The sequence below is a fragment of the Struthio camelus genome, chromosome 18 (assembly GCF_040807025.1).
Source record: "Struthio camelus isolate bStrCam1 chromosome 18, bStrCam1.hap1, whole genome shotgun sequence".
NCBI lineage: Eukaryota > Metazoa > Chordata > Aves > Struthioniformes > Struthionidae > Struthio > Struthio camelus.
Window position 1 is genome coordinate 11,588,046 of NC_090959.1, and position 14,062 is coordinate 11,602,107.

A 14,062-nucleotide genomic window follows, 5' to 3' on the forward strand; every position below is an offset into this window, starting at 1 on the left:
AAAGCGTTTGCACCAGAGACTGCATGCATCTTCGTAACTTTGGGCAAACCAACAGCACAATCTTCGCAACTGTTGGAACATCTAAACTTGAATTTCTGTCCTAAGAAGTCTAGTTATTTCCTGCTAATTTGTAAGGAGGTTTCCTAAGGAAAAGTCCTTTGCAAAAGGTTCTCAAGTAGCAAAAACCCCATATCCCTGTTGCATTATTCTGTTTGCTGCAGTCTGTTACATTAAACACACGCTCCCAGACAGGTTATGCAGCTCTAGGGGCTCTCATATTTAAATATGCTCTGCCTGTAGTTGATATTTCCCTGCTTTTAAAGTGTTTTTAAAGTGTTGCAATGCTGCATTCTTTCAAGATCACTCAGTGTTGAGTCATACACTGTATTACTAGCAAAAAACCAGCCTAATTAAAAAGTAAAAGGTGGTTTCTGCCATTTCATCCTGGATGAGCAACTGAAATGGAAGGATGAGCAGTTCAGAAATGGTTAGACAACGTTATGCCAAAACTAAAAAAAAAAAAAAAGGTCCAACTTACCCCTCTACATCAGATTTCACAAAAGAAAATAATCCACTGTCATTCCAAAGAAGGCCCCGACTGTACACTTCTTGTATGGCAGAAAGAACAGTCGTCCTGATTTTATTCTAAATGTTTCACATGCCTATCGGTTCCTCCAACTTACAAGAGCTAAACAAAGACAGAGAATCACACTCTGACCCCCTTTAAAAACATCAAAGTGTCATAACATTAGTCACGAATCTTCCTTAACAACCAGCCTTCAGCGATTCTGTTACAGGGCAGCTGACTGTTCCTAATCTGTACCGAAGCTACACATTATTTATTGATTTTTCTCTAATATTATCAAGTTCTAAAGAATAATTACTGGTGTAATAGTTAGCCAAGTTGTTATGAGAATTGTAAGCCCCTTTGGTTAATGCATGGCATATGTCTGAGGCATTCAGCTAATTCACATATCTGTCTGCACTATTAATAGAGAAGGTTACATGCCAATTATCCCGGGTTCAATCAGCCTGTTAGGATACAATAGCTGCAGTGTTCACACACTTGATGTGCCACATTCCTCACAGACATTATAAGCAGCTGGTCCAGATAAGACCACTGGGGCTTTAATATTTAGGAATCACTCCTTCGCCCAACCTGGGCTGCGATTTATTTATTTATTTATTATTGTTACACCAACTGAGGTGCCTTTGTTACCGCTAATCTCTCTCTTTTTTTTTTTTTTTTAGATTCAGAAGTATTGAAGTCAACTGACGTTTCCCTCCTGTCAGGAGGGAACACAGGCCGTTGGAAACGGCGGTAGCAAACGCAGAGACACAACAGACTGCGGAGTTCCCCAAACTCCCCCAAACTAACAGCATTCTTCTGTCATGAGGAGGCATGTTAATACCTCCCGTAGCACCAAAACCTGGAAAGAGGAACATGTTGAAAAGCCTCTGGTCCATACTAAATCCTCAATCTCATTTCATTATTTTGCCGGCTTTATTTAAAAGCGCAAAATTAAAAAAAAATAAAAAAAATTAGGTGGTTGTTGTTGTTGTGGCCGTCCTATATTTTATCGTTACATGCTGGGGACGGTCACTTTGGAAAAAGCATTCTCCGACTCTTCAGCGTAGCTCAGCGTCACAAACAGAACGCAAGCAACCGCTGTGGAGCGCGACCCACCGCCCGCCCGAGCGCCCGGGGATTTCACCGCAGGAAAACCAGACATTCATCTGTTCCCATGGCGATCCCCCTGCGCCCAGCCGACAACGGGCAGCCGTTCCCTCCCTCCTCCTCCTCCTCCTCCTATTTATGGCTATTCTTGGTACACCTACAAAGCTATTATATTTTCAGGCGATTAGGGGAAAAAAAAGTGTTTGCTGAGATTTTTCAAACTTACAGCAAAATTAACAGAAGCCTGAATTAAATAAGAAGTGAGGCCTGCCAGCACACCTCCCCACCCAACTTACACATCTCTGAACTTCTTTCCGCTATGATCAGTTTTTTTCCATATTTGTACGAAGATAAAATTAAGCTTCTCTTTGTAGGGCTGGGGCTTAATTTGTTGCCAGACCACCTCAAACGGGTGTGAAGCAGTCTGAGGTAATTACATGTAACAGCTTAATTTTCAAAACAGAAAAACAACAACAAAAACCCCTGGAATTCTAGGAAAAATGCACAGTGTGATGACTTACGGAGCCATTAGCTGTTTCTTTAAAAAAAAAAAAAAGCTCTTGTCACTTGTACAGCATCGAATACATGATGAAACAATTATTTTAACAACGTTGCTCTCAGGTAGGTAGGCTGGCTAATGGACACGAAGTCAGGACACGTGGGCTGGATGCTTCATTATGAACTTAGAATTACATTTCTCCTCGCGAGCTTCTGCATTTTAACAGATACGATTACACATTTTTACACGTATATTTGTAAATGTCTGTACTTTTATATGGTATTCATAGGAAACTGCGGGTGCCAGTCCCTGCGTTTCTAGCCTTAACAAAATCTTGCCTTACACATGATCAGATATTAAACTTTCCTCCCTCAGGATGCCTCTGAACTGCGGAGCTCTGCCAGCGCCGCCCGCCTGCGGGGCAGAGCCCCTCCGCCTGAGGGAGCCTGCCTGGGACCTGGGACGGGAGCACCCTCCTTCCCCTTAGCCAGAACTTCGGGGACCGTGTTCAGCAGAGCTGCTGAAATTTCCGTGATGACGAACGCCTTGTTTTTATGCAAACGGCCGACTTAGCGGAGGCGAGAGGGTGCCCAAACGAAGGGAAAGGCCAGTACAACTCCATCCGTGCTTACGAAGCAGGTGACGGGTCAGCACGTACCTCCCGACGCCCATTATCAGCGTACCTGCTGCCCAGCCGGCAGGCAGATGCAAGAGAGCAGGGGCACTGCAGCTGGATGGGGGAAGCCTGGAGTTTACTGCACAGAGTGGGAATGGCACTAGTGCCTAATGTTACGGCAGCAGGACAGAAGGCTGGAGTACGTAACGCGAGTGCGAAGGAACCTGAGGTTCGTTAGCTCTCCTCGGAAAATAAGTGGCTTAAAGGAGAGTTTGCGGAGAAGCTTGTGCCTGAAAAGCCTTCCCACAGCCTTAGGTATACCCAGGTAAAAGTCATGTGTCAGAGGCAGGCACCTTGGTATCTGGCTCTTGTGCCATGCCTGTCTAATAGCAGTATTAGGACTTAATCACTTAATAAATATTAATGCATGAAGGGCACTTCCCAAATTAAAAAAAAAAAAAAAAACCACACACCAGCCACGATCCGACACTAAGGTCCTGCAAGTTCCTCCTTAAAGGCCACTCTCCTGCGAGGCAGCAGTGCCGGTCCCGCACAGCACCGCAGGAACACCACTTCCGATAGTCTCACTGCTCCGCTGTGCTTCCCCATACTTTATTCACTAATTGTCTCCTATATGTTGAGACTAAACCCTTTGGAAAGTGTGCCTACCCAGTGCTGCTTTTACGAGGGATTCATAGGGGGCCCCTTGGTGTTACTGTATTACAAACACTAAGCAAAGGTAACCGGCTCCTGCCGAGGGGCTTTGGAGACACCACCTGTCCCCTGTAAAGCGTGTCAGCATTCTCAGGTACAAGCGTGTAGAATTTCAAAGCACCATTAACTGAACGAGAAATATATTTAAAATACATCATAAACCATCATTTTTCCAGCATACCTTCTAAAGAAAATGACAGGAAATTAATCTAACAGCATAAGCAGAAGATTTTTGTTCCAAAGAAATTGCAAAGAGTGCTTTAAAAGAGAATTCACGTTCAGCTCGCTGCATAAGAATAGAACAGGAAGCTGCAAATGACACTAGCAGTTTGGATTGTACGATTAAGTAACTGCCCTCCTTTTTAATGAAGTCACTCAAGTACAACTAAACAGCAAAGCAAAGCAGTAAAGTCAATAGAGTTAAACTCTCCCGGCTTTAAACAAGACTGGCCAGTTACACAGCTTCGCAGAAAACGACATTTACGTCCCCACACGGAGAAATGCCCTTTCTCTGAGCGCCCGGGCCAGAACAAAGAACCGGGATCCCCGCAACCCTTCTTGAACCGGCTCCCCCGGCTCCGTAAACAACCCCGGGGGGGGCGGGGGGGGGTGAGTTCTGAAGTCAAAGATAGTTAATAAACAAACTAAACGAAATTTCACACTATCAATGTAACTTGGTATTAACCACCCTTTGTGTCATTTCGCAAGAACACAGTGGCTACCTCTTCTTGTCAGTGATTTCTCACCTATTGAAAGAATACATTTGCAAGTGACTTACCCTTTGAAACACACAATACTTTTGAAAAGGGCCTGATGGGCCGGCACCTGTCGTTAAACCTCTTTTATCTATTGAAAAAGGCTTGACTGAATTAACCGTTTTAAAGAAGAGCTCTCCGTTTTCACATACTGTAGTTAACCCATTACAGGAACAATATCGTCGCTCATGACTCTCCCCGCAAGTTTTTCATCTGTCTTCTCTGTTTGGAGGAAACGGTCCTGTGCAAAAACAAACTACTTCCCATAAATGCCTCGCAATGTCGAGGTCGCTGCGTGACATCCTACCTCAGCTTATTCAAAGTGAACACTTCATACTGAGTAATTCTTGCTCTTGTGCCTTGATGCAAACCTAAGACATTAGATCATGACCTTTCCTATCAGAAGTGCGGTAAGCAGATACTGCGGGCCTGGGTTCAGCACCTGCAGCCCTAGGGATGCAAATGAAAATCCAGCTAAATATCTGTGTGTAAATATAGACAAAGATCTGTTATTAAATGAGAGTTTATGATAAGACCATGTTGATAAATAACATTATCAACACGGAAAATACACTCAGGAGTTTTGTTTCTTTTGGCTTCTTTCATGGAGTATTTAAAATACCGTACAGCCAGCAGAAACTGCTTAACTGGCCACGGCAAGGCAGGAGGATCTGACAACCATGAAAAGGAAGTTGCACGTCACAGTAAAAAAAACATGTATATTAAAAAAAAAAAAGCTGGGACTCTCTGCAATAGTAACAGACGGATAGAAAAAGGGAAAGTAGCAAACAAAACGTTACCTGGGAAAAATAAACGTTCTCAAAGCGAAAGCAGAACTTTTAAAGTGCTAAATCCTCAATTTGTGGCTATACCTAAGAAAAAGCTAAGGAAATCAGAGGACTAATTGATCCTAGAAGCAACCTGACTCCTCGTTAGGGTTCTTATGCTTGCAGAAGAGGGTGGAGGAAAATGAGGCAAGAATAATCAGTAGCGAGAAACCCTGCCCTCCCCCCCAAACCCACATCTGGTCTGACGTGGAAATCATAAGAGAAAACCTAGTTCCACTTAAATAAATAGAAACATGCCTATTTATTTCACTAAGATTAAGATCTTAGCCTAGATGGTGGAATAATTTCTGTGGACACTGAAGATTTACCGCCCCTATCATAGGAAGAAAACCTTAAATGGCTTGTTTGATCCAAAGTGAGCTGGTGGAAGTTTTACCATTCAACAGGAAAAACTATATTTGATGGAAGGAAACAGGCACTATCATCAGAGGGGCCAAGCTGGGCTTTTGCCAGGTGCAGTACGTTAAAACTATAGATGATTTCCTGATCTAAAGTTACAACTACACAGGTTCCCAGCCTATCCTGTCCTTGGGGTATCCAGATCACAAGAGAAATGAGCAACAATGAAGGCAGCAGCCAGCAGAGCACATCTATCATTTTTACATCATATTTGCATTTTGATATTGCCACTGTCCACCAGAAGAGTAGAGAGACAGAGTGAGATGCATGCATTATTAGGACGGTTAAGTAAGGTGCTAGACTGAAAAGGCCAACAACCACACTGCACTAGTGATTCATATGAATTAATTCCTATATGCAATTTTCTGATTTTTACTATTCCACTGTCTGGGAAATTTTGGGGAAATCCTGACTCCTTTGGTGTCAGTAGCAAAACTCATTAATTTCAAGAGGACAAAATGAACATTTGTACTAAAGACAGATCCCTACACTCACCAGGTCCTGTATTAAAGACCGTATTTACAAGGAGAGTGCATTAAGCTGAACTGAGATATGTTATCCTTGTATGATATTTATCCAAAATAGACTTCTCAAATTCCTTACAAGTCCTCAGAACAACTTTTAATCAAGTATTCAGACTGTACTGAACCAATCTGCTGCAGATATCAGAAATGGTGATTTTTTTAAAAACTTCCTTCACCAAAAAGGGATCAAAGAAAAAGCTGGTAAAAAACACGTAGGTCCCCATGAGCTAGCTAACAGAGTCAGCCTGGAAAAATCCTACAGAAAAGAAAATATTAGTAGTGATATCTTAAATGTCTTATATCGAGTAGTACTCAGGAACCCCAGTGATGAACCAGAACCTCATGAGAATCCTAACACAGAATAAAGACGTCCCAGAGGTCTCACAGTTTCGAGATTACAAGGCTGTAAATATTAAACAGTACTGACTGCGGTGTATTTTCCTTAGGAGCCATACAGTTAAGAAAATAGTACCTACGAGACAAATTACTTGATATATGTTCTTTCCAGTGACATCGTATTCTGCACACCACAACTTCTGCAGCATGGGTTTTTCATTGACCGAGCTGAGATATTAGAGAGTCTCAAATTGAGTAATATAAACGTACCCTGAAATGAGCTAACGGGGCTGACGCATATGTTATGCACATCCTGATGCATTGTTTGTGCAATCTTTAACTTTGGAAACAATGTGGACAACAATATTAAGCGCAGAGGCATAGAGAAGAGCTATGCCATGGAATACCGATTGTGGACAAACAAAAGACACGATGATTGCTCTTGGTTTAGAAGAATAAGTAAACAAAATGGCCAGAGAGACCTGAGCTTATGCATGCTACATATTTATCTAAGCATAACTGTGCTGTGGAACAACCAAATCACAGGGTATTCAGGAAATAAAGTTGTCTAACAGGATGTTATCAGAAGGAAATAAAACAACCCAGTTTCTTAGGTATACTTATTATGAGTTATTATTAGTTTTCCTGAGTACACACAAGTGAGGCCTTCAACACAGTACCTAAACAGAGTTATAGCACAACTCATTGATTTACCTTCAAGCAAAAAAGTAGTAAGTCTATTAGATGACTAATTAGTATGTTTAATTATAAAGCAAGCTGGTTACAGTAACAACATGCTCACCTAAAAATATTGCTAGTAATAAGAAATGATATCCATCCATTCTTTAAACTCAGATAATACCCTAAAGAAATTGAGGATATTACACAGTAGCAAAAAAACAGCACTGAAAATGCTCCTCATTTCCTTTGAGGCCTTTGCCCTCTGTTTGGAAATGTGGAAAAACATTTTTCTAAGATGAATGCCTCGTATTACTGCAGCATGATTCTGTTGGTACCACAATGACAAGAGCAGAAAGAAACACTGCAAACATGCGCGCTGATTTTCACAACATGCACGGAAGTGTTTATTGTAACAGGTATTTGCGTGAAGAAATTCCTACCAGTTCAGATATGCTGCTGATCGGAGTGTCATATCTGAAGTCCAATAGTTACACCAAGGGATTTTTTATTCTAATTCTTTGTTGCCTTGTGGTTGGATTTTTTGTAAAATTAAAAAAAAAAAAAAAGTCTGCTGCTGTTTTTTTTTCAGGCTGACTGTTCATCCCATGAGTGATAATTTGGAAGGTTAATTTCTATTCAGCTGTTCTGTCTTTTGTTTTCTAATTTGCACAGCTGAAACTCAGTCGGTCAATAAGCTGATACACCAGAACTGACTCAGCACTCGAGTATGTCAGTGTATCTTGGGTGGGACTCCACTGTCGTCAATTCGGGATAAAATTAAAATAAAAGTGAGTGTGAAGGGTACCCTGAGCATCCTGTGCATACCAGTGGGTGCAACGTAGCCCCCATGGAGCCCGTTCAAGGGGCTCCCGCCTCGGTTTCCTGGCAGAAGCGTTTCCTACCTCCCCGAGATAAACAGCCCTTTCGAGGCCAAAGTATGTCACTGGTGAAACATCGGGTACACACACCGAAGAGAAACCGTCAGAAAGTACCAAGCCTGCTGAGTAAAGAAAATCTGCAAAAGGTCAGGGACAGAGAAAACACAAATCCGCCAAGTCCGGCGCGCTCGAAGGCAGACACCCTCATTTTTGGTTTCATCTTTAGGCAGCTGTAAAAAGCAAGCCGTCGCCCTCCCCCTTCCTCGTGAGGAAGGCGCTCTCTGTGCGTTTCGCTGGGACACTCAGACTCTTCCTCGGTCATACTGTCGCAGCCTGACGCCGCCGGAGAGGCAGGATCCAATTAAGGTGGGGCCCAGCCCGGCGCGGAGCGTCCGACCGGGGAGAGGCAGAGACACCGCCGAGCTCTTGCAAAATAACCAGGGAAACTGTTCTCAACGTGAGAGGCCGCTCCTGGCTGTCAGAGGAGAAAAAAAAAAAAAGAGGAAAAGAAAAGAAAAAAAGATGCTAGTATTAACAGCATACGAAAGAGAAGAAGGCAGGTTATTTCAGTTTAGGCATGCCGCTGTAAAACTGTAAGCGTTTTAAGTTAGACCCGCTTCGGGGGACATAAAAATTAAATAGGATCACAACTTTTCCTAAAAAATTGTTGCTTAAACCGTTTCTGTTTCCTGGTCTGCTGTTGCTCAGGCCCCTTAAAATCTGGCACCAGGAACAACTCCCAAGAATATAGCTTTCCACTTATAGAAAGGCTATATGTGTTCCCCGCAGAGGGACGAACCTAAAGCTGAGAGCAAGCTCTGTATTGTCATTAGGCTGTCGTGAGTGCTTGCATCGGGAACCGAAATAGGAAGAGTGTGCCAATTTTATTTTTTAACCTTTTTATTTAATAAAACCCAATGAACCATGTGCTTAAAGTTAAGCACACGTTTAAAATGCTTAAGGAAATAGGAACACCTTAGTATGTCTTTGGAGGGACTGAGGTGATAAAGACAGATTACAGTTTTACCACAGAACTGACGCAAAAATGGATTCAAAATCTCTTTTGAACTAAAAACAGCTATACTACAAACTTTACCTGCACCAAAGACTTCTGGCTTAGTAACCAGCAAACTGAATTATTATTACATAAATTAAAACAAAAAAATCTAACTGTGCTCTCATGCCATTTTTGCTAGCTCTTTTGAAAACAAATACTAAGTCTTATTTGTACAGTTTGGACATTCTTGGTACAGCCCAGGCGGTGAATTTAAACTGGCCCAACTGTACTAATATAACTTCATTGATGACTACTCACTTTGGAGCAGACAGCCAGCTAAGAACAGTTGTGTAAGAATAATTCAATAAACCAGAAAAATTGCCCACATGACTCTCTTTCCTGGCATATATCCCCTCAGTACTGGCAAACGGGCTTTCTGGCAGAAAGGACTGTCTTTTCCTTTTACCTTTTTACAGTGTTTAGCTCAAAACCGCTGATCCATGACTGCATGCATTAATTAATATTAATCCATTCATTAACATTAATTAATATTAGTGGCATCTGACCACAGTCGTTCTCTCCCCTGCAGCCTCACAGCAGCGGTGGCACGCTCCCAGGGGACAGCACGCTACGCGTGACAGCGAAGACCCCGTTTAAGTAAACGGTGAGATATAAAGCTGTTAGGAAGCGGCCATACGCGGCGCTAGGTGGCCAGGCCACCGCAAGGGATCACGTCGGGCAAGGACGCGAAGCCTCGGTGGGAGCAGCGCTCCTGCTAGCCCAGCCGTAGCCCCAACAGCGCGTTGGGCCACGACCTCAACTTCTTTCCTTCCCTGGCCCCCTTCTCTCTCCCCTAACAACCAACACACACACACACACAAAAAAGTCAGTATTAAAATTAGAGGTTGTTAGGTAACTTAGCTAAATTTACATCCATTCTCAGCCCTCCACTGCTTCCTTAAGGGAACAGCTTTCCTGCAGCAGGGTTGTTGCTTTACATCGATCATTGTCTTCTGCAGCCTGCACAATGGTAAACACCTGTTCATTTAGCAGCTGATGGAAGACATAATAGCTGTGTAACTGTAAATAGTCAGCAGCTGTAAACGGTGATGCAAATCATACCTAAATGATTGAAAGAGCTGACAGAGCCTATTATGCATCCTGGAAGCGAAGCCGCTCTGCTCTCCTGGCGTTTCATTTTTCCTGAGCAGGGACAAGCCTGGTTTGGCTCACGTCAGGGGATGGAAGTACGCTCTTTATTAGATCTAAGAATCTGTAACACCTTACTCCTGTGGCTGAAGTCTTAAAGTGATCTTTTGATAAGAATTACTGTGCTCTGGCTCCTGTCCCAGCCCCGCTGAGGGCAGAGGCTGAAAGATATATTTGAAGCTGCAATGCGAGAAAATTAGTTGCGGGTGGAGGAGAACGGCGAAACTGCCTGTTCCAACTGAAAATGAGACTAGTTTCAAAAATACCTAGGGTAACACCGTTCCGCAAAACTGTTTTTAAAAAACAGATCACTGCAGGCAAACCACCTCTCTCAAGTGTTTCTGGCTGACCGGTACCTACTCCTTCAGAAGAGGGAACAGCTTTGCCTGAAACTGCGTTGAAGACGCCCCACTCGGTGCTGCAGCCAGCGCGCTGCGCCCTCGCAGTTAGTAGGAAGCGGTACGGTTCGGCAGATAAATCGGGGGCTGGAATTCAGGAAGCGCGAGCGGTGTCAGCCCCGTTAACGGCAGTGGCGTCCAGCTTCCCAGGGTAAAGGCCCGTGGAGCCATGGGGGCAGCGCTGGCTCCCTGCGGCGCGGGCCTGCTGGGCGCCCCGCGCGCTCCGGCCTGGCTGCCGGTTATGCTCTGCGCCTTGCCCCCAGAAGGGAACGCCGACACTCGTGACTCCAACGCAACGCTCTGCTGCTCGGGGTCGAGCGTGCTTTCCAAGCGGTGCCTCGGCGGCGGCGGTTACGTTTGTCCTCCCCAAGCCACAGCCGTCGGCGCTCGGCTCCAGCTGCCTCTTCTGCAACCGTTGTTCTTCCAGCATTTGCCGAAGCGCCCGGGGGTGGGGGGGGGTTGAGGGCAGGGAACAGTCGTTGCACCTCGACCAGTCGGGGAGCGCGGCGTTGCCGCGGGCGTAGCCGTGGTGATACGGGTGCTTCTGCGCAGCCCAAAGCGTTCCAGCAGGAACTGTTCCGCAAAAGCCCTCGGGGCCTCAGGACACTGGCGTACCCGCCCCTTGCCCAGCGACAGCCGAAGGATTTGCTGCCGGCACTGGAGCTGAAGGCGGACTGCAGGCTGTCCCGCGCGGGGCAGGTCGCGCTGAGACCCGCTGCGCCGCCGGGTCCACCTGGCTCTTGCGCCGGGCCCAGGAGGCCAGGCAGCGCTTCGAGGCCGCGACGCTAGCAAAACTCTGCGCTTGCTGCTATAGCATCTGCCAGCATCCTCCTTTCTGAGGCCAAAAAAAAAAAAAAAAAGCTACACCAGCGAACGCACGGTTTTGCCCATACAATTGCCTCGACACTACAGGATTTTGCTCTTGAGGTTGGACCGTCATCGAACTAGACTTCCCTTCAGCCAAAGCCTGATGGCAAACTTATTTATGCCAACACAAGCACAAGCATACAACTGTGCTTGCGTGCAGCCTCCCGCTGCAGTTCCTGGCTCAAGCGAAGCTCTCCAGTGGCCGGTCTGCTGCCAAAACGGTGGCACCAACCTTCCCGGCCACTGCCAGACCAGGGAACTCAGCTGGCTGAGGACAAATACAGATGCAGCAAGGATTTATGCCAGGTTAAAGTTACTGTGTAACCACAGGGTGAACGCTTATGTTTATATAAAAATGCCACCCAAAAATGTCATAACCTGATCAAACACCTGTCTATATCGACAAATGTTTCTTCTGAACACCTGCTCAGTGTCTTCTAAGCACCTTACAGAAGTTAACTAAATTAATCTAAATTTGGAGAAACAGGTTGAATACAGGTCTGCATCATTCCTTGCCCAGATAAAATATTTATGAGCAGGGATTTATTATTTTATTAATTATCTGTTTTTCTAAAGCCTCAGCTAAAAGAAGGAAATCTATAAAATAGGAAATCACATTTTGAAACACACTTCTTTAGCAATGACTGTTAAAATCTTTATAATTTTACCTTTTGGCCAATGATACATTGACCTGTGATGATACAAAAACCTTTAAAACACAATTACTTGCAAAACATTGCTTGCAACCATTTTTATCCTAAATACTGTTCCAGAATGCTGATTAATTAATTTCATGACATAAAATAATGTCTTAGGTTATAAATAAATGCATTCTCTTATATCTTTAAGCTGCAAGTCTTCTTTCTTTCTGGCTCCCCTCTTCTTCCTACTCCAGCAGTGTCAAATTGCATTGAAGTCAATTAAGAACTGCTCATTTATTATACACACCTTGTTAAAGCAAGAAGGATAATTGAATGCCAAGACTCTCTTTCGTTCATGTCCATGATTTAAAGTAACACGATAGGTAATAAGGATTTTTGAGATTAGATGGCTTATAAATAGATGTATAGGATTTTTTTAAAAGGCCCTATTGTAAGAGGGCCCATTTCTTTGATTTTAACTATTGAAGTGTGCATTAACCTGAGGGGCTGATGTTGCAGGGACAGGGGGATTAAGCCCTTTTTTGAATTTCTGTAAGTGAAAGGTTTTATTGGAGGAGGAGAACGAGGAGGGTGGCAAAGGCAAAAAGACAGCTGGGGAATGAATGATGAGCAGGATCCTTTGTGCCACCATTTGGTTTCAACACGAGGATTGCTGTGAAATGGTGGCTGTTGCTAATGCAGCGGCAGCACAAAAATATCCCAGCTGTGATCCCTTCTGGTTAAGCAAGGTGGTGTAGAGAGAAGAGAGAGAAGAAAGAATCTCCAAACCATCTTTTAATGGCTCTTGCTTTTGACAATTATGAATACAGAATGAAAAATAAACTTCTGTCTCGTATGCATGCATGGTTAGGTCCATTCATTACACCTGTACTACATGAACATTATCAAAAGAAGAAAGAATAAACCATTATTAAAAAAGCACACTTTGTTTCAACACCAAAACCTTGATTCCATCTAAAATGTTTGAGTTATTAAATAATAACATATTAGAGATTCTGGAGAGGTACTTTGGACCCAGAGAGACAGCGAGTTTCACAGAAACAAGTTTCATCTTACTGGCCTTAATGCAAATGAAAGGCCACACTAGCCTCATTCATTATGATGGCGAGCTGAATCTGGCCAAATATGGTTTATCTATGTGCATGCAGCATGTGAAAAGTCTCCCTTTTATGAAAATCTCCCATGTCATAGGCGTCTTTTTCCAGAAAAGGAAAAGGATTTAAAAAGTAAAACATAGGCAGTTTTCCCCCAGAGTGCCTGTTTTCATACTGCCTTCTTTTAGACCACTCTTATGTATAAGCAAAAATCTGAGTAGTCACTTTTTCCCCCCAGAGGAATGTACATACAAATCAGATAAAGTAAGGTTCAAACTACTGAAATTTGCACCCATAAATTACAGTTCAGACAAGAAAGCCTTGCCTAAGCCAGGTTGAAAAAAATCTCCTTAAATATGCCTTACTTCTAAGCAAGAGCAGTCTAGTTCATTCAAGGTGACTCATTTAAATACATATTTAAGGCCAAATGTCATTCCACTATTATTTATTAGCCGAACACAAAGTCCCCAAACAGAATTGGAAAGCCACAGTCCCTAACTTGAGGAGTTTGCAGTGCAGTCGCTACAGATTTATTTTGCTGCTTCTGAGAAATAAATTTACTCCGGAGGCTTTAAAATATTAATTCTCAGGTGTAATAAAAAAAACCTCTTGAAGAACAGTTACCGGTTCCACATACCAGCTGTCTGGTAAAGTTAAATATGCTGGATGTTTTCTGAACCAATACAAAGCAATTAGACTCGATTGTGGTTTAATGATTCTCCAAATGCCTTTTTTGTTTCGTTCCTTTGTCCTCGGGGCTCTTCCTATCACATCGGGCCTAACCAAGGGCGGATGATAAAGCGCACATATTTGATTGGGAGGTTTGAATAAGAATTCATTCCTAACAGCTTTTTTCCCCTCCAGGAAATAATAGTATGAAGCAGAGAAATAAACAAGCAAACAAATA

At 43.6% G+C, this 14,062-nt stretch overlaps 1 long non-coding RNA gene across 1 annotated transcript; it reads left to right on the top strand.

Moving 5' to 3' along the window:
• The first annotated feature begins 8,162 nt into the window (after positions 1–8,162).
• On the top strand, positions 8,163–13,462 carry LOC138061462 (uncharacterized). The gene is made up of 3 exons (XR_011135231.1): positions 8,163–8,294; positions 9,515–9,589; positions 10,442–13,462. It is a non-coding gene; the product is annotated as an uncharacterized lncRNA (long non-coding RNA).
• The last annotated feature ends 600 nt before the right edge of the window (positions 13,463–14,062 follow it).